General features: G+C 34.8%; 1 protein-coding gene across 1 annotated transcript in view; it reads right to left on the bottom strand.

Moving 5' to 3' along the window:
* LOC124365993 (furin-like protease 2) overlaps nt 1-21,906 on the bottom strand; it is a 305,992-nt gene extending 284,086 nt beyond the window's left edge. Inside the window, 1 exon segment of the mRNA XM_046822165.1 lies at nt 21,708-21,906. The gene's annotated coding sequence lies outside the window, so the exon portion shown is untranslated.
* Nucleotides 21,907-27,587: the final 5,681 nt, after the last annotated feature.

Genomic DNA, 27,587 nt, shown 5'->3' with positions numbered 1-27,587 from the left:
GCACTAAGAAATGAAGAACTAGTAACTCACCCGGTTGTGGCCATAGATAAACCGGATGGTTTACTTCCTACATTCTTGCAATTGAATTTTAGATCCGAAGTAAGTGCTAACACATATATGGTATTGTTATTTAACATATATTTGGTCATAAATTATTATAATATTTTCATTTTTTTACAGGTAAGATTTATCATTCAGCGTTTGCGTGAGTAGAGATAACTTTAATGTTTATTGCATTTTGTAATGTTTTTATAATCTTTGTACTGTACTTGTTAAAAGTAGATAGTAATATGTGGATATTCCTAAGGGATTTATGTAAAAAAAGTTAAACGAATCGCACCGTGTTGTTGAAAAAGTACTGTAGAAAATAGTTTATTTTTTATTACAAAGTGCGAGTATAGTCTTGCGTAACTGAAATATTACTTAAGCGTCAACCAAATATTTATAGACCGACTATTAGGTTGAGAGCTACGAGCTGTCTGTCTGACAGTGATGCAGCTAATATTTATGTTCCGTTGCAAGTGTGATAAGAAATAAACATGTGATGTGAAGAAAAAAATATTTTTTCAATATTTTAACAATTTTATAATCCCTTCATTAAAATTACCGCAGCTGAAAATCGCTTTATTTTTTAGATGGAATTCCTCTGTTGATAAGAAAAAAAAAAAACAGATTGTGTCCGTATATAGTGCAACTTGGTTCCAATAAATGGGAGTTATGTACGTCAAAGCAATTGCCGCTGTTGCAATCATAATGGGAAACATATTGCACGTTGTTGTGGAGTTCTGTGACGCCCTTTATTTTATTATTGGTAATATGACTTTTCAGTCTTGATTAATTTTTATAGGTGGTGGTTTTTAATTTTTTAAAGTTTTTTTTTATATTTGTAACACTAATGGAATTCATGTACCTATATTTAAAAGCACAATGTATTTTTAAGTTAGCTAAACATACGTTGACTTTGTTATGAAAACAACAATCCTGTATGTTGGCGCCAATCCTGCTATAGTTGGATTTTTAATTGTGTGCATCAATATACTATATTTTATGGTTACTATTGGGGTTTAAGCATTTTCATTCTCTCATCAAGGAAAACTACGTGTTTACATGCATTGTATTTTCGTCGACTGAACAATCTTTCATTCAAAGTTTGTAAGATTACAGCCAATTGTGTCGTTGCGAGTTGTGTAACCAAGATGATGACAATATCTGTGAAATTGATGATTGTGAGTGGAATCAGGAAAAGTAAACACGACCTGTCGTATATCGTAGGTCAGCAGAAGGTCATAAAAACGCGCGCCGGGTAGATTACAGTGCATTGAATAGGCAAACATGTGAGCGAATCTTGAGAAGTTTTCTCGGAACCTAGCTTGTTTTTCTGTTCGAGGTGGAAATAATTGCATGTTAGCGAAGGTCGCGGGAAACCCAGCAGAGCTAAACAGCGTCTATTCACGATATCCTCGGGTTATGCAACATGGTACGGAAGAATTACATCAAGGTCTCGGGTGTTTAAAATGTAGTATTGTGTCTAAATTATTCTTCCATGTGTAAACAATAAGCAGATATTTATTAATGAGATAGAGTAATAACATTAGGTTGGTTATCAAACGTTCAGTAAATATAAGTTTACCTATTTCAACAATATTGCCTTAACTGTGGTTAGTTTTCGCTCTAGTAGGAATGATCAATACCAATACACAAATCTTCAGATCGTGTGATGTTACTGGCATTTAATTTTATAATGTAATCAGTAGGATATTTGCATCAGGGTTGGCTTGAAACAGTATTGGATAGATGTACTAATGCATTAATGCTTTTAAAAATAATATTCTAAATTACTTTTTGTGTTTTTTGTGTAAGTAGAATAATGTAATGAACCCTCAGTTACATGCCACATTTACATAGGATTAGTGGGGGGATGTGGGCTTTTCACCCAGTGATAATTAAAAATTTCAACATGCGTCAATTTACTTATACGAGGTATAGACTAGATATGGTAGCAATAAGATATCGATGAGTACAAAATGGTAGGCTACATTTAATACCCACTAAGATATGGCCTATACATAAAGATTTTCAGTGGGTGGTAGCAAATAAAAATTGCGTAGGCCTCTTGTTTCTTTTACGAATTTTATATAGAGAGATATAATTTATAACGTTTGATGTGGAACTCTTAAGAGAATTTTAGTAATTAAAACATATGTTTACGGAAATCGCAAACGTAGATCATGAGTTTTACGATATTTTGTATTATTTAATTTGATTTTGTTTTGTGATAACCCTTGTTTTATCATATTGTGGGGTACTTAGTATCCCAGTCCACTATAAAAAAAATCATTTCACCATTTTTCACACCGTGATCTAAGTTTAACAAAAATGTAACATTCTCACCTCATGGACGTCTACAATTATGTAGATATGGATGATTATGTTTCGTAATTATGTTTTACCCTACATGCTATTTCAGTATAAAGGTGAATACATAATAGCCAACAATGATGCCAAGGGTACGCAGGATTTTGATTAGTTAAACTGTTTAAAGTTTGCACATAGGTTTAAACACCCATTCGCATGTGTGAAGCCAGTCGAAACTCTTATGAAACTTATGAACCACAATGTAATTTGCATTATTACATATTCAACCACAATAATAATTCTCATAGTAATGATTGGTTTCTCTTGAGAAATGCAAGTGCAAACGTTATTTACAGAAGCTTGTACAAATGTATTTTCTTTCGATTCGTTCCTCGTTTACAATAAGTTCAATATCTTGAGTTGGTTCAAAGTTTTCCTTGAGATATGAGGAATAACATATCTTACTTGGAGACGGAGAGTGTACTTTGTATGATCTGTCTTGAATGAAAAGCAAATGCCATTCCACCTTACCTGCATTTTTAATTTCACGTTAAATCTCTAAAGATGTCTTTAATGACTCCTGGTTTGTGAATAAAAACACGTATACTTCTACTTAAGGAATTTTCGTTAAGTAGTTTTAATTGCTGAAGTGTTCCTAAATGGGTGATTTAGGACAAGTACATAGTAATCACTTGTAATATTGAAGGACTAAACTTGGACGTAAAAAAATACAACATTGCTTAATTTTTATGCAGTTAGTAACTATAATACATTATCCTTGTCACCAACCGTTGCTCTGTTGTAATCAAATTCTCAATGTGTTTCTAAAACTATTTAATTATCAGTTCTCTGGCTCTTCAAACGTGTTGCAGTCAGTACTGGTTGTGATGTTTTTCTTTGAAAACTCAAACCAAAAGATGATTGCTTTGGAGACAGAAAAGGTTAAAACGAATATTTTTTGGATTATTCTAAAGGAGTTTAAATTCTGAATTTAGAACAAGTTAGTATTGAGGCCCACTTAAAACTGCTTACGGTTAAAATGTGGATTTCTGGCAATGTGTACATGAGTTACAGGTTTAGGGAGTTACAGTGTTTTACAAGTGTTTTATTTGTGATTTATGGTTTGAAGAAGTATAATTTGTGAAGATAAAATGTTTCAGTTTCAATATTTGTAGGGGAAATTTGTTATGAATACATATAAATTTTATATTCAGCACTTTTCTATGAGATGCCCACTAAAAACTACTCTGGATGCCTACATCTCCTTATTGACTAATCGTAAGTATGTTGTATATTTTTCTGGTTGCGGGAAAAGTTATTTGAATATGTGACTAAGATTGAATAAAAAATACCTCAATTAATTAGGTATTTTTCACATTTGATATTTTCAATTCATCTACTGACATATATTTTAATATGCAACTTTAGACATTAGAAACCTAACCTATGTATATAGATTCTACAGCTTACAGCGAAAAAATTGTTCATACTGATCTGTAGGTTTCGAAGGTGGGGACACCAAGTCAGGATTGTCTACGTACCGGACATGGACGTTCCTGAGTGTTATATTATATAAACCAATAACAACTTGTAATTATTATATTGCAAGGTCACGCCGGTAAACAAACTCTAGGACTAATGGATTAACATCACGTCCCTCATGTAAACTATCAGGACCAATTGTTACGTTACGTTTGATCGGACTCTACGATTAAAGCGTATGTCAGAGGCGCCAGGGGAATTCAGTGATTTGTAGCTTTTGATTGTTAGTAATTTATGTTAGTAATTTAAAAATGATAAATAATTAAACACACTTCCACTAAACACTCCCTTCCTGATAATGGTTTTAATGAACACATCAGCGTTATGCAGTGCATTTGTACAGCTCAAGTAGTTACCTGAGTTATCCTAATGAATTAACAGTGCAAAGTACGATCATAAAGAACTAACACAAATTCTTTCATATCTTTTATATATTTTAATGCCATCTGTATTCAGTGTAGGCTGTATTTTATTAAATTGGATTTTTATCTGAATTACAAATGTTTTCGAACTTATGGATCGAAATGCGTATAAAACGTGTATATATATATATATATATATATATATATATATATATATATATATATATATAAATTATAAGTATAAATAAATTATCTTATCATTATTTGTACCAAACGCTGTATCGTAAGAGTTCCATCATGTCGAGCCTTTAAACTTAAAACTTGCTTCGTTGCCTTCAGATATTTTGATATCAATTTTCTTGCTTGAAACAATTTATCTATAAAATGGTACTTGTAATATGTATGTCTGTCTTGAACTATTTTTAAGAAAACGTTTTATTGGTGTCGACTGCATTTTCAATTGAACCCGTGATAAACCTTGAGCAGACGTAATCCATAAAAACACACTCGTCTGCAGTTCTCCGTGCAGGGCGTGTGAAATACTGAAGGAATTTATCCGTCAGTCAGGACACATAAGTTCCCTTTTAGTTCTAAATGCGAGCAGAAGTGGTCTAAGAAAAACAGACCCAAGTCGACAGTTCTCCGTGCTGGACGAGTGAAATACTGAAGGGATTTATCCGTCAGTGAGGACACATAAGTTCCCTTTTAGTGCTAAATGCGAGCAGAAATGGTCTAAGAAAAAAGGCCCAAGTCGACAGTTCTCCGTGCTGGACGAGTGATATACTGAAAGAATTTATCCGTCAGTCAGGACACACAAGTTCCCTTTTAGTGCTAAATGCGAACAGAAGTGGTCTAAAAAAAGCAAACCCAAGTCGACAGTTCTCCGTGCAGGACGAGTGAAATACTGAAGGGATTTATCCGTCAGTGAGGACACATAAGTTCCCTTTTAGTGCTAAATGCGAGCAGAAGTGGTGTAAGAAAAACAAACCCAAGTCGACAGTTCTCCGTGCAGGACGAGTGAAATACTGAAGGGATTTATCCGTCAGTGAGGACACATAAGTTCCCTTTTTAGTGCTAAATGCGAGCAGAAGTGGTGTAAGAAAAACAAACCCAAGTCGACAGTTCTCCGTGCAGGACGAGTGAAATACTGAAGGGATTTATCCGTCAGTTAGGACACATAAGTTCCTTTTTAGTGCTAAATGCGAGCAGAAATGGTGTAAGAAAAGCAAACCCAAGTCGACAGTTCTCCGTGCAGGACGAGTGAAATACTGAAGGGATTTATCCGTCAGTGAGGACACATAAGTTCCCTTTTAGTGCTAAATGCGAGCAGAAGTGGTCTAAGAAAAACAGACCCAAGTCGACAGTTCTTCGTGCAGGACGAGTGAAATACTCGGATTTATCGGTCAATCAGGGCACATAGTTCTTTCTTAGTGCTAATTGAGTTTCAATACAACTCTATTCTCTAGATTGTCGCGCCCACTTTACCACCCAACTTCATTGTTTACTCTCTAAAACATAAAACATTGATTTTTAACGTGTAGAATGTAAGGTGATACACTTATATATTAACATGCTAACTGTACAAGAAATAGAGATGAATACTTTTTCACAAATTACTAATGGTTTCAGCACAAAGATAAAGTTACATTTGGAACTCCAAACCTTTATCGATTTCAACAATATCAGTCAAATAATTTTAATAGGCAGAGAAACTACTGCCTATATTAAGTAATATTCTGAAGAACACACTGCAGATCTAAATAATTACAGTTCACGTTTAGATGTTCCCAATTGGTTACTCTATATCCGTTCTCGTTACTATCTTAGGACCAGATATAATTAATATAATAGATATACGGGTTAATTGTATAAAAAATATAAAAAATGCTACCAACCTTTACCGGTCATGTCCTTATCGACTATGTCCTTTGGCCAAGTAAGTTTTACTTAATAACCTGCAGATAACATCATTTCTCTTAAAGATAAGCAATTTATTGCTATCCGCCGAACATCCAATCTGGATCTTGCATTCAGTTATATTTTATTCAGAAAGCTCTTATCTGTAAAACCCAATATTTCCGATGCGGCATTCAGCAAACTTCTTTAATATTGTTGCAATCGGCTTCCATTATTTTCAAGGACCAATTCTCGGCCCTCCACCGCCAGAAATGGCTCTTATATTGAAATCTAAATGTATGAAATCAAAGTGAAATGAATTCATTTCATTGCCGTCATATTTGTGACTGAGTTGGGTTTTATCTGCAACCACTGAAAATCATTTTGTCTGCGTTTTTTATAACATATTGATATTAATGCGGGACCAACAATAAAATTGTTTTGAAATTCTAATTGTAAATTAGGCTCTGTTCAAGACTGTTACAGACAGGACACAAACATCTGCACTGTATTATGTATGTTTCAACATGTACCGAATGATGTCATCAAAGATGGCTGTGTAACGGGAAACCTTGAAACATCAACTTGGACAAACACGTGATGCCGTTGTAACAATATAACAGACCTCATATAATATTTACCTTATGAGCTGGTCACGGATAGTTTACTCCCAGTGGTTGGGTTTGCTCGCGTTGTTGCTCAGTGAAATGCTTGTTTGTTTTTTTAGTCATCCCACAGACTAAACGTGTCATACATTTTATATTAAATTTGTCACAGTACTTGGCATAATGCAAGGCTAATCTAGAAAACACAGTGAAGTGTAGGCGGTATGGATTTTATGGTACATCAAAAGTACTTGAGTGGCTAAATACATTTTGGTCATCGGAGATGGACTTATACAGTTATAAATATTCCTGCGGGACATTATAAACTGGTTAAATCAGTTGGTTCTAGGAAGAAGGTGGTCTACAGGGCTTCAAAGTCACCAGCTGACTTGTACATAAAGTTACAGATTATTATTAGAAAGAAATCAAAATTCTTCAAAACTTTATCTCAGAAAGTTTTTATTAGTATTCACGACACGCAAAACTACTAGTGGTAAACGGTATTATTACGAAACTCCACAACGACGAGATATAGTGCAATAACTAGTTTTTAGTTTATGATTCCTCTAAATCCAATTTTAACTTTTTGGCTCCAAAAACTATTACATTTTTAATATTTATTGAGTAAAACACTGCAGTATAAATCCTTGCAATATACAAGACGAATATTGCCTTCTTTTCAGATGACGAATTTAATTCTTCTTATGGTTATTTATTTTGTTTCAATATAGTTCCCTCATTATTACGAAATTATTTATTTCGATTTAGTCAATTCATCACATCATGAAGTTCTAGGTAATTATGGCCAACGGCAATATGGAAACATTCGTACCTACTGTTCATCTATTATTTCAAAATACTGTTCCGTGACTTGGAATAAACCGTATATTTATTTATTTATGTTTGTTAAATTTGTAATAAGTCGCAATAGTGTAATTTAATTTCAATTGAGGATGTTAAACAAAAAGTACTCATCGCTACCGCACGCTGCCATAAATCACACTTGTGTGGCGAAAACAATATTTTACCGACCGTAACTGCAAGATTCGTCCTTTAAACTTTACAAAAAAAGTAAACAACCTTCCAGTGTAGTTTTTACTTCTCATAAATCCTCCTTGCATACATATTATATCTAAACAAGATTGTTTGAATATAAGCTCAGTGGCCAGATATTGTCTTCCTGCCAAATCTGGTAACAGCGAGCGGCCAGCGGCTACTTCCCGTCTGACCAGAGTTAGCCGTGACATTTACCGAACTGATCTCGGCTGACTAGTTCGGTCACAGTTATTTATGTATTTGTCGGCCCGCATTTAGCCGGAACTGATTCACCAGCGGCTTTCGGTTCCTTCATTGTCGGTACTGTAACTCAGTGGTTTTCTCTCCTGGTCGTTCTTTAGATTGTTGTTTACGGGTGGTATTATTTGAAAAAAATCTACTACTGAGGTTGTGTTGGAGATTATTTTAATTTAATAATTCTTTTGTTTACTGTTGTAATATTGTACCTGTGTTCGTAATTATGTTTATAAGTCCTTACTAATATTTGAGTACGATAACCAACCATATTTCTGTTATATCTATCTTATTGAAAAACCTTGGAGTTACGCATATAACTAATAAGGTATAATTAGTCATGTTTTATGGTTCGATGGATGTTTTCCAAGAAATATATATATATATATATATATATATATATATATATATATATATATATATATATATAAGGAATGAAAAGTATAATTTTTAAATCAATACAACTACAATTAACGTTGATTTTTAACAAAAGTAAAACAAAAAGAAAATAATCGATCTTTGTTTTTGTCGGGGGTTTAAAATAAGACTACGGTGATAACTGTTACATATATGTAGAAATTACGTAGTTTAATTTGAAACAAATATTGTATATTATAGTCTAATCAATTTAACATATGCATAGTTTAATGTTTTCTGTTTATTTTTCGTTGTATCTTTTGGTATAAACGTCTAGTCTATGTTTCCCACTACCATAAAGGTGATTCTCTCATTGCATCTCTCAAATTGAACTTGTAGACCGAGTAACTGAACTACGTAATTTCATCAATAGTTCCGTCGATTAACAATTCATTATTTATATATATAGTTATATAAAGTTTCATGGTTGTTATTTGTTAAGCAATCAATGCATTGTCTACTAGTCTAACAGTATAGGTTCTGAGAATAATTTGCATTGTATGAACACTCAACTTCAATAGAGAATTTATTTCCTTATGAAATAAAACGATAGTTAGCCGCGTTGGTTTTGGTCGAGGTCGAACTTAGGGAATATCAAAAGGTTTAAAAATATTGAATGTAATTTTTTGTAATGTTATATTTTTGTAGTGTGTCATACACGTAAAACCGAACAAGAGATACAGAAATAATAGTCATATCACCATCTGACAACTAAATAAAGTCGCTTATTAAAGCGACTGTATGTGGTTAGGTGACATTTATGTGGCTGACTGTTGGTTTCACGTGTTTCAAACTATGTGAAATATCATTTGAAGAAAAAGTGTCGTTTCATTTGTTTAACCCTTTTGCTAAGACTCCCATTTCAACCCTCCACCAAAACTAGCGTTCCTGAGATTGTTTTTTGTTTGTTTGTGTGTTTGTTTTTTTCTTTTTTTTGTTAAGGGAAATTTCGTTCTATATTTCAAGAAAAACCAGGTTGTTTGCTTATTCAATGTCAATCGACTCTCGGTTCCTGGACCGTATGTGGATTTTCAATATGTTCAGAGCGGTAGTGGGTACCAATCACATTATTGATATGCTAGCTGTTTGAACACTACTTCCTCAGCTATACCACTTCCAGAGCTTGCTTCGCATATTGAAAAGTTGATCAGATCTAATCACATCCTGTCCTTGATATACACAATAGTTTTGGCGAAAGATCCGCCCATGATGTAGAACCTTACCAGTACCTTACCTTACATGAAAGTACTAAAATGCATTAACTTATATATTAATTGGCACTTGATATAGAGCCTTTGGGCCCAAGAAATTCGTGGATTTACCCGCGAAGAGAGAAAGTGAAATCGTTGAACAGATCCATGCCATTCTTGACACATTGGCATTTTTCCCAGTTCTGTCGTGAATGCCTCTTTCTTTTCCCCGTTTTAGCGATTTGTACAAAAACAATTCGCAGACAAAACAGGTCCCTTCAAACAATGCCACATTGTTGTACGTGTATAAGATAAAGGCATTGTTGGGTGGCAAACACAAAGAAGGAGGGGCAGCAATGTTTACAATGACTACCGCGGGAGATAAGCGATAATGTTGTTTTCAACGTTCAACAAATACGAAACAAAAGCTCAGCACTTTGGTAAGATCCGTTGTGTGTTGCAAGTGCACAAAATTGCCAAGTACCGCTGCTGCATTTTGTAATATTGAAATCTGTCATTACGAGTCTAGTTGGATATAGTCCCACATCGCTCTTTAATCAACGCCAGGAAGTATTCTACGACATTGTTTAAAAAAAACGAAACCCATACATTTATGGTACACAGTTTTGATTTTACGTATCAATGAATATCCAAGTTTGATAAATGTATGTGTAATTAATTGCAAATAACTTTTCTTAAATTTTATGTTTTCACATTCGTATAGAATGGAGGAGGAAGTTAATGTAACAGAGTCAGAAGATCGAATTAACGCTCCCTTGCTCTCAAACACTCCCCTTCATTAGCAGTGGATGTTGTTAGCCGCTCTTATGTTAATGTAGATCCCTGGAGCTTTGGCGTTTGTCTGTCTCGTTACACCACTTCGATAATATACACAGACCGGCCATCAGTATTATGTCTGCTTCATTAGCAGTGGATGTTGTAAGCCGCCCGTGTGGTAATGTAGATCCCAGGAGCTTTGGCGTCTGCCTGTCTCTTTACACCACTTCGATAATATACACAGATCGGTCATCAGTATTATGTCTGCTTCATTAGCAGTGGATGTTGTAAGCCGCCCGTGTGGTAATGTAGATCCCAGGAGCTTTGGCGTCTGTCTGTCTCGTTACACCACTTCGATAATATACACAGACCGAACAGTCAGTATTACGTCCGCTTCATTAGCAGTGGATGTTGTAAGCCGCCCTTATGGTAATGTAGATCCCAGGAGCTTTGGCGTCTGTCTGTCTCGTTACACCACTTCGATAATATACACAGACCGGCCATCAGTATTATGTCTGCTTCATTAGCAGTGGATGTTGTAAGCCGCCCGTGTGGTAATGTAGATCCCATGAGCTTTGGCGTCTGCCTGTCTCTTTACACCACTTCGATAATATACACAGATCGGTCATCAGTATTATGTCTGCTTCATTAGCAGTGGATGTTGTAAGCCGCCCATGTGGTAATGTAGATCCCAGGAGCTTTGGCGTCTGTCTGTCTCGTTACACCACTTCGATAATATACACAGACCGAACAGTCAGTATTACGTCCGCTTCATTAGCAGTGGATGTTGTAACCCGCCCGTGTGGTAATGTAGATCCCAGGACCTTTGGCGTCTGTCTGTCTCGTTACACCACTTCGATAATATACACAGACCGAACAAGTCAGTATTACGTCCGCTGCATTAGTAGTGGATGTTGTAAGCCGCCCTTATGGTAATGTAGATCCCAGGAGCTTTGGCGTCTGTCTGTCTCGTTACACCACTTCGATAATATACACAGACCGAACAGTCAGTATTACGTCCGCTTCATTAGCAGTGGATGTTGTAAACCCGCCCGTGTGGTAATGTAGATCCCAGGAGCTTTGGCGTCTGTCTGTCTCGTTACACCACTTCGATAATATACACAGACCGAACAGTCAGTATTACGTCCGCTTCATTAGTAGTGGATGTTGTAAGCCGCCCTTATGGTAATGTAGATCCCAGGAGCTTTGGCGTCTGTCTGTCTCGTTACACCACTTCGATAATATACACAGACCGAACAGTCAGTATTACGTCCGCTTCATTAGTAGTGGATGTTGTAAGCCGCCCTTATGGTAATGTAGATCCCAGGAGCTTTGGCGTCTGTCTGTCTCGTTACACCACTTCGATAATATACACAGACCGAACAGTCAGTATTACGTCCGATACATTAGCAGTGGATGTTGTAAGCCACCCTTATGGTAATTTAGATCCATAACCATGGAAGTTATACTATAATGATTCAACATTGCATTTATAAGGTATTTTCATTTGATTTTTAAAAGTCCCCAAAACTGTTTTACTGTTTATTTTCATAGATCAATTTATTGACCTTAGACCGTATTTTTATTTGAAATTGTATTGTCCCGAAAAGTGTCTTAGGAGAGACATATTACTAGGAGCTTTGGCGTCTGTCTGTTTCGTTACACCACTTCGATAATATACACAGACCGAACAGTCAGTATTATGCCCGCTTCATTAGTAGTGGATTTTGTAAGCCGCCCTTATGGTATTGTAGATCCCAGTAGCTTTGGCGTCTGTCTGTCTCTTTACACCACTTCGATAATATACACAGATCGGTCATCAGTATTATGTCTGCTTCATTAGCAGTGAATGTTGTAAGCCGCCCGTGTGGTAATGTAGATCCCAGGAGCTTTGGCGTCTGCCTGTCTCTTTACACCACTTCGATAATATACACAGATCGGCCATCAGTATTATGTCTGCTTCATTAGCAGTGGATGTTGTAAGCCGCCCGTGTGGTAATGTAGATCCCAGGAGCTTTGGCGTCTGTCTGTCTCTTTACACCACTTCGATAATATACACAGACCGGCCATCAGTATTATGTCTGCTTCATTAGCAGTGGATGTTGTAAGCCCGCCCGTGTGGTAATGTAGATCCCAGGAGCTTTGGCGTCTGTCTGTTTAAACGTTACACCACTTCGATAATATACACAGACCGAACAGTCAGTATTATGTTTGCGTCATTAGTAGTGGATGTTGTAAGCCGCTCTTATGGTAATATAGATCCCAGTAGCTTTGGCGTCTGTCTGTTTCGTTACACCACTTCGATAATATACACAGACCGAACATCAGTATTACGTCTGCTTCATTAGCAGTGGATGTTGTAAGCCGCCCTTATGGTAATGTAGATCCCAGGAGCTTTGGCGTCTGCCTGTCTCTTTACACCACTTCGATAATATACACAGATCGGCCATCAGTATTATGTCTGCTTCATTAGCAGTGGATGTTGTAAGCCGCCCGTGTGGTAATGTAGATCCCAGGAGCTTTGGCGTCTGTCTGTCTCTTTACACCACTTCGATAATATACACAGACCGGCCATCAGTATTATGTCTGCTTCATTAGCAGTGGATGTTGTAAGCCGCCCGTGTGGTAATGTAGATCCCAGGAGCTTTGGCGTCTGCCTGTCTCTTTACACCACTTCGATAATATACACAGACCGGCCATCAGTATTATGTCTGCTTCATTAGCAGTGGATGTTGTAAGCCGCCCGTGTGGTAATGTAGATCCCAGGAGCTTTGGCGTCTGTCTGTTTAAACGTTACACCACTTCGATAATATACACAGACCGAACAGTCAGTATTATGTTTGCGTCATTAGTAGTGGATGTTGTAAGCCGCTCTTATGGTAATATAGATCCCAGGAGCTTTGGCGTCTGTCTGTTTCGTTACACCACTTCGATAATATACACAGACCGGCCATCAGTATTATGTCTGCTTCATTAGCAGTGGATGTTGTAAGCCGCCCGTGTGGTAATGTAGATCCCAGGAGCTTTGGCGTCTGCCTGTCTCTTTACACCACTTCGATAATATACACAGACCGGCCATCAGTATTATGTCTGCTTCATTAGCAGTGGATGTTGTAAGCCGCCCGTGTGGTAATGTAGATCCCAGGAGCTTTGGCGTCTGCCTGTCTCTTTACACCACTTCGATAATATACACAGATCAGTCATCAGTATTATGTCTGCTTCATTAACAGTGGATGTTGTAAACTGCCCGTTATGGTAATGTAGAGATCCCAGGAGCTTTGGCGTCTGTCTGTTTAAACGTTACACCACTTCGATAATATAGTACACAGACCGAACAGTCAGTATTATGTTTGCGTCATTAGTAGTGGATGTTGTAAGCCGCTCTTATTGTAATATAGATCCCAGTAGCTTTGGCGTCTGTCTGTTTCGTTACACCACTTCGATAATATAGTACACAGACCGAACAGTCAGTATTATGTTTGCGTCATTAGTAGTGGATGTTGTAAGCCGCTCTTATGGTAATATAGATCCCAGTAGCTTTGGCGTCTGTCTGTTTCGTTACACCACTTCGATAATATAGTACACAGACCGAACAGTCAGTATTATGTTTGCGTCATTAGTAGTGGATGTTGTAAGTCGCTCTTATTGTAATATAGATCCCAGTAGCTTTGGCGTCTGTCTGTTTCGTTACACCACTTCGATAATATAGTACACAGACCGAACAGTCAGTATTATGTTTGCGTCATTAGTAGTGGATGTTGTAAGTCGCTCTTATTGTAATATAGATCCCAGTAGCTTTGGCGTCTGTCTGTTTCGTTACACCACTTCGATAATATACACAGACCGAACAGTCAGTATTATGTTTGCGTCATTAGTAGTGGATGTTGTAAGCCGCTCTTATGGTAATATAGATCCCAGTAGCTTTGGCGTCTGTCTGTTTCGTTACACCACTTCGATAATATACACAGAATGGCCATCAGTATTATGCTTGCTTCATTAGCAGTGTATGTTGTAAGCCGCCCTTATGGTAATGTAGATCATAGGAGCTTTGGCGTCTGTCTGTTTCGTTACACCACTTTGATAATATACATAGACCAGTATTAAGTCCGCTTCTTAATGAGTGGATTAGAGATTAAAAGGCTCCGTAGTTTACACACGATTTAAAATTTTTATTTAGGCCCGAAATTTATTTGCTAGTTACAGGAATCGTATAAAAATTACAAAAGTTAAGAACCTTTTGTTGTTAAAATTGGTCTTTTAGTTGGACAAACATTCTAAAGTTGGTCAATCGTTCTAATATGCATATGAAAACTCTTATTATATAACCTTTTGTTTTTCTATAAACAATAATACAAAATATATAGTTTTTATTTGATATAACTTATTTATTATAATGCTTGTAAGGTATTATATACGTATTTTAAGTAAGCCATAAGGAAAATCTCAAAATGTATCCTTTGGCTGTGTACTATGTAATAAACCGCATTAAGGTATTTGCCAAATTTTGAATGAGACCAGCCAATTTAAAAGTTAATCTTCACTCAACAAATCGTCTAATATCTGGTAAACTGAATTTAACCTCTAACATACAATCTAATGCAATTATAAATTAACCAGCTAATTTGTAGGTTTTGTCCCAAGCTCCAGACTCTGGACAAATCTCAAATTTCGTGCGAGCATGAATAGCCACAGTATTTCAATCAATCATAAAAAATAAAAAAGCCAGGCGACTTACACGCTATTCACCATAACAAAAGCTTTGAGGATTGCTATAAAGTAAAAGTAAAATTAAACATTGTGATAGCTCACTAAACGATTTCAATGTAAAGAATTATGAATTGGCACATAAGCTCATACTAAAATCTAAACACCATATGGTCTTAAAATTCGCTACATTATTTAATACACTTGACTTCTTATATGTGTATCTAACAAATATACCAAAATATAAAACAGCATTATAATATTTTTATTTAGAAATCAACAACTTATCGAAATTGGTTACAAATGTGAACATTAGTACTTACCGTTATCAGGTGTTTCTACTTTTTTTCGTACAGCGTTTTATTTTTTAATGTGTACTTGAAAAAGTTGTAAATAAAACAAAATATTGTACGAGTAATTCCAGTTTTCTTTCAAACTTTCCTGAATGAACATGTATTTATTAATAGAATGACTAATCATCGGTTTCATGTTTTGTCCTGTTGAACATTACAAGAGAGCATTATATAAGCGTGCGTTTGAAAATAAAAATGTTGCTTCGACCTAAATGGAATGTATTGTTTAGAATCGAATCCTGAACTTAATCAGTTGATGGAATTTTGAAATCGCACATTAGCTAATTTTAAAATTTGGACAATTAGATGGGTCTAGGTATAAGATAATCCTCAAAATTTTTCAAAATTTACAAATATACTGCTTAACATGTGATGTAAAATTTGTTTGTATTTTATTATTTTTTATTTGTGTTGTCTTTATTCAGTGATATTCTGAAAATGAGTTTTAGAAACCCGAAATATATCGTGTTTGCAAATTTGTCTGGTTAATTTCAACATCACTGTGTAAGTACATATATTTATACATACATTTACATAGGCTACATGTGCCCAGACAAGGAATGAAACGTACGTTACTACGAGTCAGAACTTGAAATCTCCACTTTCCGCCAGCACTGTACCCGTACGTGTCTCTTACAACAAGGTTGAACGTGACAAATGTAAGCGGAGCGCTCAAGTGACAGAACTGCGATATGTCAGAGTCGGATGTGGGAAGTGACAACATACTGACGGTGTCTGGGTTTAACATCTCGGGGACATTTTGTGCACTGTCTGTCATCTCGTGTGAGTGTTTTTAGATGTTAATCCGTACCAGTACACGGTCTGTGTCGACATATCTTCTGTGTAGTGAATCGTAAAACATAACGTACACTTAACGTGATATGAGTACAGTCTAAACCGTAAATATGATGGATTGATAATCGTATCACTTGAGAATGACTGGAGCAATTCGATTAATTGGTGTTTAAAAATTTTCGTAACAATCCAACGTAAGTTTTAATACAGAGAAAAAATTATTCATTCACACCGGAACATTTGGTAGTAATTTACTATAATCAGTAATGACAATAGTATAACTATCTAACTATTAATGTAGATGGCACCAGTGACGAATTCAAAACTTTTGTGCATGTTGAATATTATTCTTACAATGCTATAAAATTCAATTTAAAGAATAAATTGGCAATGTGTTTACGTAATGTACTCGACAATGGGTTCCTTTGTCATTGTGCCCCGGAATATTTACAGTAGATGATGGAATAAAAACAGAGGGACCGGTCACTAACTCGACCCAACGACTATTGTTTGTGTGACTACAATTTGGGGGAACAAGGTGCTCTTGCCCATTGTAAATAGAATTATTAACAATGCACCAGACACAAAGTAACGTTTTTGAGACATGTGCAATTCCAATTGGTGTAAACGTGTGTGTGTGTGTGTGTGTGTGTGTGTGTGTGTGTGTGTGTGTGTGTGTGTGTGTGTGTGTGTGTGTGTGTGTGTGTGTGTGGGCGCGCGTGCGTGCGTGTAGTTTTAACTGAAGTACCAGTGTTTTAAACTATTAAAAATTGTTGTTTTTAAAGCTTAAAAATGAATATCACTGTAAGATGTTGCAATATACCTAGTAGATAATTAATATAGAAAGGCAACTAAAACCTTTGTTAAACGTGTATTACATTGTAGACACTTAACACTACCTAGCTGATAGTCTATGGTGTGTTCTGTTAATAATGCAAATAATATTGATCATGAAATAAGTAAATAAAACTGGGTTTTCAATACTGGCGTTATTATATGTTTCATTTTATTACACTTTTAACCAAGTAGGCAAGTGGTTGCATCAAATATTTCTCAAAAGAATAAATACTTGCATGCTGGAGTAACCCATCAATTCTGACCAAAAATAGACACAAACATGTGAGTATACATGAACGCTTCATTTTAAGGGCTAGCAACAGGTAATCATATTGTAATCTAAATTCGACATTTATTTAATATGTTGCCCATCAAGTGAAGGTTTGGACAGAATGTAATGTTCAAGGATTGGTTCATGATTGAGTTTATAAAACTGTCTGCCAGGATATCTGTGTGTTAGCGGTGTTCAGTAAAGCTTGCACATCATACGGATTCCATCCCGCCGGTATGTTAGGTATGTAATTTGTTGAGGCATTCCCCGGACCGTTCACCTCGCCACATAAACCACATAGGCAGGATGGATGTGAGCGTCCCACATTCTTGTTCTCCATTTAATTTCGTTTTAGCTCTAATTAATTTATTGTGATTAGCGAAATTCTTGTCGAAATCAATGTTTGTACGGTGGTTCAGATTACGTACTAATTAAGTATGCGGTGGTGCAAGTATATAATTACTGACAGCGCAGCGGTACGTCGAGTGACGTAATATATAGTTGTGGGCGGGAGTTTCAATAAATAAATAAATAATTATTGTATGGATGTAAGTTGTATTGTCACAAAATTTTCAACACAGCGCGTTTGTCAATCACGTAGCAAGATTATTCGGTGAGTCCGTTGAAATGTCACGCAATTTAGTTAGTCTATCTAAAGTTGAAAATCAAAATGTTTTAAAACTAGTATTACATAACTAAGCTTCCAATTCCTTAATAGTCTAATAAATTGTGATTGACACCCCAGAGTCTGTTTTTTTAAGTGACCAAATTAACGAATTGTAATTAAAAAACTGACTACGTGTACGTATATTTCTAAAAATGGCATGTTATAGAGTAATACCATTTTGAGTGCCAAACGTATTATTCGGGTTTTATGAAATGGCTTAGAAAACGTAAGGTAGTTCAAGCATAAATTTACATTAATGCAGTACAGTATGTTCCAAATTGTATGCACACTAAAGGGATATTGGAAACTATGAGATGTACAGCAAATATTAAATAGACAAAGTTGTGCGTAATACAAAGACAAACAAATCAATGTGGGTATGTTAGTTATTGGTTGCGTCGTTCATTTGTTGCGCTCAAATTACGGGTTGTCAAAAGGTTTTAAACTGTCACAGCTTTCTTATTAGTACATCATCTAATGGAACGTTTTTATACGAAATCTGCATGAAATTTGTGTTCTAATTTCTAAATATTATAATGAAAACTGTTTTAAGACCACCAATCAGGTGGTGCAGGATTCAAGTTATTAAAACAAACTTTCAACAAATTAAAAAATTTGGCCCAAATCAGATTTTTGAGCACAGCGAGTGAAAGGCACAACAAGTAATTAACTTAACCATATTTATTTGTTGGTCTTTTTATTACGTACAACTTTGTACGTGTAACCTTTGCTCGTATGTCTTATAGTTTCCATGACCCGCTTAGTGTGCATTAAAATGTGAAACTTACTATGTATATGTTGTACACACTTTAAGCTATGCGGCGTTGTAATATGAGGTCGTTCAAGTATAATAACATTTAATATTGCAATGTGAGTTGGATCATACACAAGTTGTAGTATCAGAAATATGATTTATTTCCACTATAATCTACTTCAATTTTGAATTATGAGGAAGTTCAGTATGTGTGTATACTTGTGACAAATGTCCACAGTGTTCTTACCCAATCACATTTTTTATTTTGTGTACTGCCCAAAAACTTCATGATTCAGATTTCATAATTTAAAGTTGCTGATTAAAATGAAAATTTTTTAAATCCTTTTTTATATGTGCATGCTTTTAATGAATAAAATTAATGTCCAATTTTTATTTTCTGCTTATCCTCTTTTCATTTAAGTGCTAAACTTGATACATCAGGTACTGTTCAATAGATGTATGTCAGTATGTTTCACACATGTTGTGTCAGATTGAATTTAGCGGTGGACCGTGTGGAGCCCAAACGAAAACAGAAAAACCGCTACGTAATGGACAGCGCCACACACAATGTCGGTACACTCAGCTAATTGCTGGTGGCTGCCGCGCTACGATCTGAATTGCTTTCCATTAGCAGCTAATCAGGGGTATAAAACCGTACACGGCGAATTAGCTATTGTCCTCCGAGTCGGATCTTTGTGTATTATAGCAATGAGGATCATTGAAAATATACCTACTCATTTGTGGAAGTGGTGGGATTTGTGTTTACACGTTCTGTAGGCACTTCAATACTTTATTATAGTAGGTGGAGTAATTATTTTAGTTACATTACCAAAATAAAACAAGAAACCCAAACATGTTAGTGTATTAAAAAGGTGCCAAGTTCCGGATTAATAGGAAGTTTCACTGTCCAAATCGTGGAAACTCTAATCTTAAACATAGGGTGTAAAGCCGCTATTTACTATCTTTATGTGTTCATCTCCAAAGGAAGCGATTTATTTTTAAGTTTGAGCGATTTGAATATTACTTTAAACTTTGTTTACAAGTCAGCAACAGTTTTATAAATATAAGTAATACATAACGCGAACCATGGTTACTAAATTCAGCATCCATAAACTTTCACAACCGTCTAAACTTTATTTTGTGTCATACACATTTATACCATAATACCTGGACGTAAATTTGAAATGATCGAAACAACGTGATGTTGGCTGGCTTAGGGATATGATTTGTATGTAATGATGTGTGACGTCATAGAAAGTGTTTATTAAACAAGTATTGCAAACAAGTATTGCTTTTTAAAATGAAAACGTTTTTAAAACCAGTTGATACTGCAATTCCTCGAGTAACTGTGAGACACATAAAATAATGACAACTTCTGTATTTATTAGGCTTGATTTCATGTTGTATGTGGATGTGCGTGCGCGCGCGCCTGTATTGTGTTATTCAATTTTCTATCTTGTAACAGATTTACAACAGGGAAGTCGATGATAGATAAAAATAGTCCTTCTGGCTTGGTCGGAATAAGTAGGTAGATTTTGTGATAACTGATAAAAATATTAATTTGTTTGTCATTGGATTTACATGTATATTCTCATGTGACTCCAAGTAATATTTTTCTCGTTCTCTAAAATTTCTGATATCTATACTTCGTCGTGTTGTAAATCGTCAATTGTAAATCGTGTTTACAATAAGAAACTTGTCTTTTCGCCCAATTATACCTATATTGATATTATATTATATTAGCGAATTCTTGTTTGTCCTATTATCATCTCATAACGATTCCAAGTCCGCTGATTATGGGGGGGGGGGGGGGTGGGGGGGGGGGGGGGTGGGGGGGGGGGGGGGTGGGGGGGGGGGGGGGTGGGGGGGGGGGGGGGTGGGGGGGGGGGGGGGTGGGGTGACTCATTATTAATAATAACTTTTTTTTTTTTTTTTTTTTTTTTTTTTTTTTTTTTTTTTTTTTTTTTTTTTTTTTTTTTTTTTTTTTTTTTTTTTTTTTTTTTTTTTTTTTTTTTTTTTTTTTTTTTTTTTTTCCCCCCCCCCCCCCCCCCCCCCCCCCCCCCCCCCCCCCCCCCCCCCCCCCCCCCCCCCAAATTTCATATGATACATTTTAAGTACTGTATGTTCAAGCAACGTTGTAGTTAAATTCAATATATTGATCATTTTTGTTACAGTTAAGGTCAACATTTATTTTAATGAATATTTTAAGTTAGGTGCCGTGTGATTAATAAATCATAAATCTTAAGGTCACAGTGGTAAAACTTGGAAAACATCTATATTTAAAAAATGTCAATTAGACCTAGGCCTAATTTTAACAATATATTAACATTAAGTAAATACATTACGTGTACCTACATTTCCTTTTTAAAGTTATTTTACGGAGAAGATATTTGGACACTTCAAAACTAATTAGAATTTATGGCAACCTCTGTCACTAATAGACTAAATAGTAAAGATTTGTATACAAGTTACCCTCTTTGAAAACAATAAATATCAAAAAACATTTAGCCTATTAGGGCTTATATGAAAAATGTCAACAATTACCTTGTGGACTAAGATAATTCTTAGAAAATGTTTTATAAATTTAAAACAAGCAGTAGGCATAATAAAGTCAAGCCTGTCAACTTATATTTGTTATTAAATAACCTGAGGTCTATTTACAAACTGATGGGCTAGGCCTACAATTAAATTCACAACTTGATTCCTTCAACCCTAAGTATTTTTGAAAAGGCCTACAATGAAGATTATTTTACTACGTACACATATGAATATCTTGGGACATTCTATGGTTGAAATTCAAAATGAATATTACTTAGTAGAGCAACGAACTTACCAAATTAGGTTAACCCATACCACACAAACTTATGTCACACACTGAAACAACGCACCTACCTTATTGACACTCAATTCCTATATATTATATGTAATTATAAGCAATACTATCGTTATCTTTTTGTCCTCAACAACATATTGGAATGTTACAGACCATATGAAAACACACGCAAAAATTTAACAAACAATTTTGACACGACTAGACACGACCTTTCAGAAACAACTGTTCCACGGTAACTGATTGTTGGCTGTTGCTGGACTTGCCTTGTAGAGAAAATAAAATTCCTAGTACGTCACGCGACATGGCTGCCAACCAAACAAACAAGGTCTTACGTTACTTACTACGTTTTAAGTCCTGTAAATAATTACTATAAATAAGGACATATGAAAACAAAATGTGATAACGTCTTAAGCGTGTATATTGATATAATAAACAAAGTAACAATACCAAATTCAGATAGAAATCTGACTAGTTAGAGGGACATTTAGAGTCGTGAGTTGGCATCCTGCTCAGATCGAAAGTTGGTCTGCTATTGCGCAAAGGACTGCACCTCGCCAGCTGTTTGCAACGACATGAAGCTGCTTCTGGATTTTTTTGTAGCCACTATGTATTATCTGGCTGCAAGCACTATAACCCTAGAGATTAGACATTGAAGATAAAAGTATCAAAACGAATGTCTAAAATATAAATAAGCTAGAATATCGTTATATCACTTTAAATCTACCAAATAAAGAAAATTATTTTCTATTTCCTACAATGTTTGTTATATTAGAGTCGGTAACGGCGTCTAACATGTTCATAAATCAGGTTGGAATTGTAAATATTTATAAGTAAATACTGTTTTTTATAAAAATACAATATCACTTGCAAATATCTGCTGGTACTGAAAATAAATATCAGCACCATTGTTACGAGTTTATACAAGTGCGCATTTTCGTATTCCCCCAGTACAATACAATATATAAATTACCCATACTGGTAAATTAATATGGCTCAATTTACGAACTGCAGAACTGTTAAAACAAGAGCTTCCCTACATCATTTTAAAGCAACAAAATACCAATATAAAATAAACCACTCAACTGATTTATTTCACTTATTGTCTCTTCTTAGATACTATTAACCTATGTGGCATTTATGGTAAATCTGTCTGCCTTTACTCTCTATTCTCAGGTACTTTTCTACATATTCCCTTGCTTGTTACCTCAAAGAGGCACATACTGAAACCAAAAGTGTATATTCAATTTCTTCAGAGTTCAGCTCCAATAGCCACTTTCAAGTGTTTTTCTCAATGATTTTTACACATTCCAATGCCCTTTACTTCAGGCTAACATCTACAAGGATCCAATACAAGCTGTGGGAATATCAAAAAGTACAAAAACAAATAATACTAAAGTTACCTCATGTAACTTAGACATGCTTTTACTCTTTGGTATTAGAACTGCTCAATAGACCTTAACTTTATCGTTTTTTTAGACAACTGAAACCTTAGAAAATACTAACACGAAACCTAACAACTATCGTTGTACTTTGTACTTGTTTGTAGTCGTGTCTACAAGGTGGACCATATGGATTCTTGGCCTATAAAAGTATACTTTACAGCAAAACTGTGGGGACAATCTTAGCAACGTTTGTAGTGCCGTTCTTTACGATAAAAATGTTATTCAATTCTTTCTCTTTTGCTTCCCAGAGTGATATTCGGTAGGAGACAAGTATCAAAACCTTTAATTCTGTTTTTATAAATGTTATGAGTACGGATGACAAAAATAAATTTCGATAGCTTATTTTCTAGCATAATCAACCGCTCACTTCAACACAAACCATCATCCAACACCACACCTATAATAATTCATTTGTTTTTTTTTTCTTCGTTGATTTCAAATCATCATCATGAATGCAAAGTACAGGAGTACTTGGAGTGTTTTATTTTGTCTGGATAAAATGTTAGAAACCTTTTGCAAGAAGAATTGGGCAAGATTGTTGATTTTCTAGAATTATTCAATTTCAAGAGTTTCTAAATTTCTTTACCACTTTTTATTAGAGTTGTATCATCAGTGAACGTTAATAGATCATTTTCGACCAGTAATTCCTCGATATAAATCAATTCGGGCTTAAAATAAGGAATTTTAATGTTGGATTTTGCTATGTGCAGGAAGATGTCCATAATCTAAAATCGGTTTTCTAATTATTAAGAGAACCTGACCATGACGGCTGACTTTATCCAGTGATGGTTAATTTTTGCCGTCACATTCTTTAAATATAGAAATTATTTATTGTAATCTGCAAAACATTGTAAGCATCCGTGTAAAAAACTATAAATAATCCTAGGATACTTGCCTGGGGTTTCCTTTTAATCCCACTTTAACCTTAGTGAAAATTTTAAAAGCAAGATAGGCTCACGAGAAATAATCCTGTTGTTATACACCCACCACTCCTGTTGTCACTACTATCGTCTGTTGCATCAAAAACTATATAAACACAATACTCCACGATTTACACGATTTATTAAACTACACTGAGACATCTAATAATGTACACCTGTCCATTTTGGGGACTATAAATGTATTCTGTGAGGATAAGCAACATTAAATTTTTTCCAAAGAATTATAACTTGATTCGATAGGAGAGGTTATTGACAGTACAGGATCATTTAAAGCGTGTTCCAGGAGCAGTTGCATTCCATAACGGAGAGTCAATTTTGAGACGATGCCTGAAATTGAGACTTCCTCGGGGTGTCGAGACTTATTGGATGACATTCCTTAACAGAGATAATTTTTACTTAAGTTTACAATGAAATTTTGGTTCTTAAATCTTATGTTTCAGTTACATACGTAGTATCTTTGAACGAAACTATCACAATTATGTTCTCTTCTGGATCTAATTTACTTCCTACCTGTTAGCATTTCTGTGTATAGTGTAATTACATTGATTAAAAAAATTAAGATTGCTAAAAATCAAAATCGATACCATACTCCAAATAAAAGTAATACTCATATGTTCTCAGGGTGGTACCACGTTAAACCAGTCCATTGCCTTCGAAATTTTATCGTTAGAGTATTTCATATGTACTGTATAAACTGTTGTCATACTCTTTCTTTGAGTAACTCTAGTCTAAACATTTTTGTATGTATTTATGCTAGCTTATAGTTTGTTACAATTATATACCACCTTTGTTCTATGTTTCTTCTGATAGTCATTTAATTTATTTAATGTAATCGTGAATGCTGTCTTTATATATTTGCCAAACCTGGTTATAATTTTATGTCTTAACCACGCATTTTAACTTATTGTGTTTCATCTCAAACTATCACGCAATCTAACAATATTGGGCAAATTAGATTGACCAATCAAACCTATCTTAGTCCGGTAAAATAAGGATGCAACCTCGGAATGAAAGATAATAAGCTAAAAATTTGCATACGTCTTTATTTTTATGGTATAAAACTTACCTCAAAAGTCTCATATAATCACGTGTACGCGTCTTTAGATATTTAAGGTCAAAGTTCATGAAAATCAGTTGTTTGCAAATATCTCGTTTCCCTTACGCTAAATGACTTTGAAGGTGGTTAGAGAAATTGTAGAACGGAAAATTCTCTTCAACTTTTGTCTGAAGTAATTTTATGTACGTTCAACCCTTTTTGAGATACAGCGCAAAGAGTAGGGGACCGCTTACCTGTATAAACGATAATGCGAGGTCAGCCAGTAGAATACAATAAATAAATGAGTTATATTGTTAATTATTCACTTACTATTATTATTATTACTTAATACTATTATTATTGTTAGCATTATTATCATTATAATTAAATTTTTATTATTATTTATTATTTAATATACCATATTTATAGATATTAATTATAAATTATATATTCTCTAAATAATACTTATTTTATTTTTACAAAACATACAATATTAAAAGAATTATTTCAAATGAAGTTTAATTTTATATTTATTTATTGATCCAATAATCAATTTATTAAAATTACAAATATAAAATATTTGTTTTCATTATTAGTGATTAATATTTTTGTTTTAATTTTCTTCTTTTTCATCGTCTTCTTCTTCTCCTCCTCCTCCTCCTCCTCTCCTTCTTCTTCTTCTTCCTCTGGCTGTTCAATATCGGATTCATTATCATCATTCTCATTTACTAAATTATCAGAATAGAAAGATTCAAGAATATCATGCGCATATTCACTTTCTTCATTGAAACCATCTGAAGTTGATGAAGCGTTGAGGCATGATTGTCCATTACACTGCCCACAAATTAAAGCGCATCGCAATCCTGATTTCCTGCATCCGCAATTAGAAGAACAACCTTTTTTGCAATTGCAAAATATTGTATTCAGCAGTTCTTCTGGTGCTGGTGGTTGTTATTGGTCCCAGGAGTTCATTTTGCAGTACCCAGCCGAATTCCTGGGGTTCTAAATCATTTCCCAACCTAATTTGGGTCTAATAATAAACACGAAGGATATGCTGACGAGATGCTGTACTTGAAGGTGGAAGACTTGATAACTGCACTGGTTTGTTGAGTCTTGTTGATTTGATGAACTGGGTGTATCGAAAAGAGTCTATATCGTCTTCTGATTTCGGAGCATTATACGTTGCTAAGAAAATACGTACTCCATTTTCAAATTATTCTTGTACAGAGCAGTTTTTTGTTTAAATAGTTCAGCTGATTGATTTAAATCGTGATGTTTTTCGAACATTTTAATAAACGATATTTTACCTTTTTTATAAAGCCCAGAAGTCGTATCACATCCACTAAATGCGTGTAAAAATAATGTTTGTTTCTTAGAATGAGGGTATTTATCAAAACTTTTCGATGAATACAGTTTTGTCTCCACATTATCCTTACCCATTTTTTTTTTTTTAAATAATTTCTTGTTGATGTGATTGAGCACTTCCTATCAAGATAACTAGCAAATCAATATCTTCGCCTACAATGACAGAAGTTTTATTTTAAGTTCAGACTCTGCAATAGCTGTTTCTACAATGAGAACATCAGCATCATCTCTGGCTTGTTTTGTAGTGATATTAACAGTTTTTAATTTGTTGATAAGCATGTCTATAAATATTTTTTTATTAGATGAATTCGATAAAAAATTTTCTTGGCTGATTGGCACCACCATTGTTTCATCAGAGCGAGTTCGTAAGATTTTGACACACCAGAAGTTCTTCTTAATTGTTCCATTGCTTTAATGTTCTTAGTGTTGTCTGAGTAACACATCAAATAACACAACGATACTTGACCCATAATGTGTTTGTAAATATTTGACGTATTTATTCGAAATATCAGAGATAGTATCATCTTTATTCCATACAACGCGATGCAAGAGAAATCCACCATCGATGATATATGTTGTAGTGGTTTCGTCTCGGTATATTAAATAATAAATAATAATAAATATTTAATAATAATAATAATAATAATAACAATAATAATAGTATTAAGTAATAATAATAATAGTAAATGAATAATTAACAATATAACTCATTTATTTATTGTATTCTACTAGATGACCTCGCATTATCGTATATACAGGTAAGCGGTCCCCTACTCTTTGCGCTGTATCTCAAAAAGGGTTGAACGTACATAAAATTACTTCAGACAAAAGTTGAAGAGAATTCCCCGTTCTACAATTTCTCTAACCACCTTAAAAGTCATTTAGCGTAAGGGAAACGGGATATTTGCAAAAAAACTGATTTTCATGAACTTTGACCTTAAATATCTAAAGACGCGTACACGTGATTATATGAGACTATTGAGGTAAGTTTTATACCATAAAAATAAAGACGTATGCAAATTTCTAGCTTATTATCTTTCATTCCGAGGTTGCATCCTTATTTTGCCTTATTTTACTGAGTTATCTACACTATGTATATCGGTCGATGGCTTGGTGTGGAGGTGTCAGGCTTGTGCTCAGACGAGGCGTAAGAGC

Source organism: Homalodisca vitripennis, chromosome 7, assembly GCF_021130785.1.
Source record: "Homalodisca vitripennis isolate AUS2020 chromosome 7, UT_GWSS_2.1, whole genome shotgun sequence".
In the NCBI taxonomy this organism is placed as follows: domain Eukaryota; kingdom Metazoa; phylum Arthropoda; class Insecta; order Hemiptera; family Cicadellidae; genus Homalodisca; species Homalodisca vitripennis.
The sequence above is the reverse complement of the archived record's forward strand: the minus strand, read 5'-3'. Positions and strand labels throughout refer to the sequence as shown.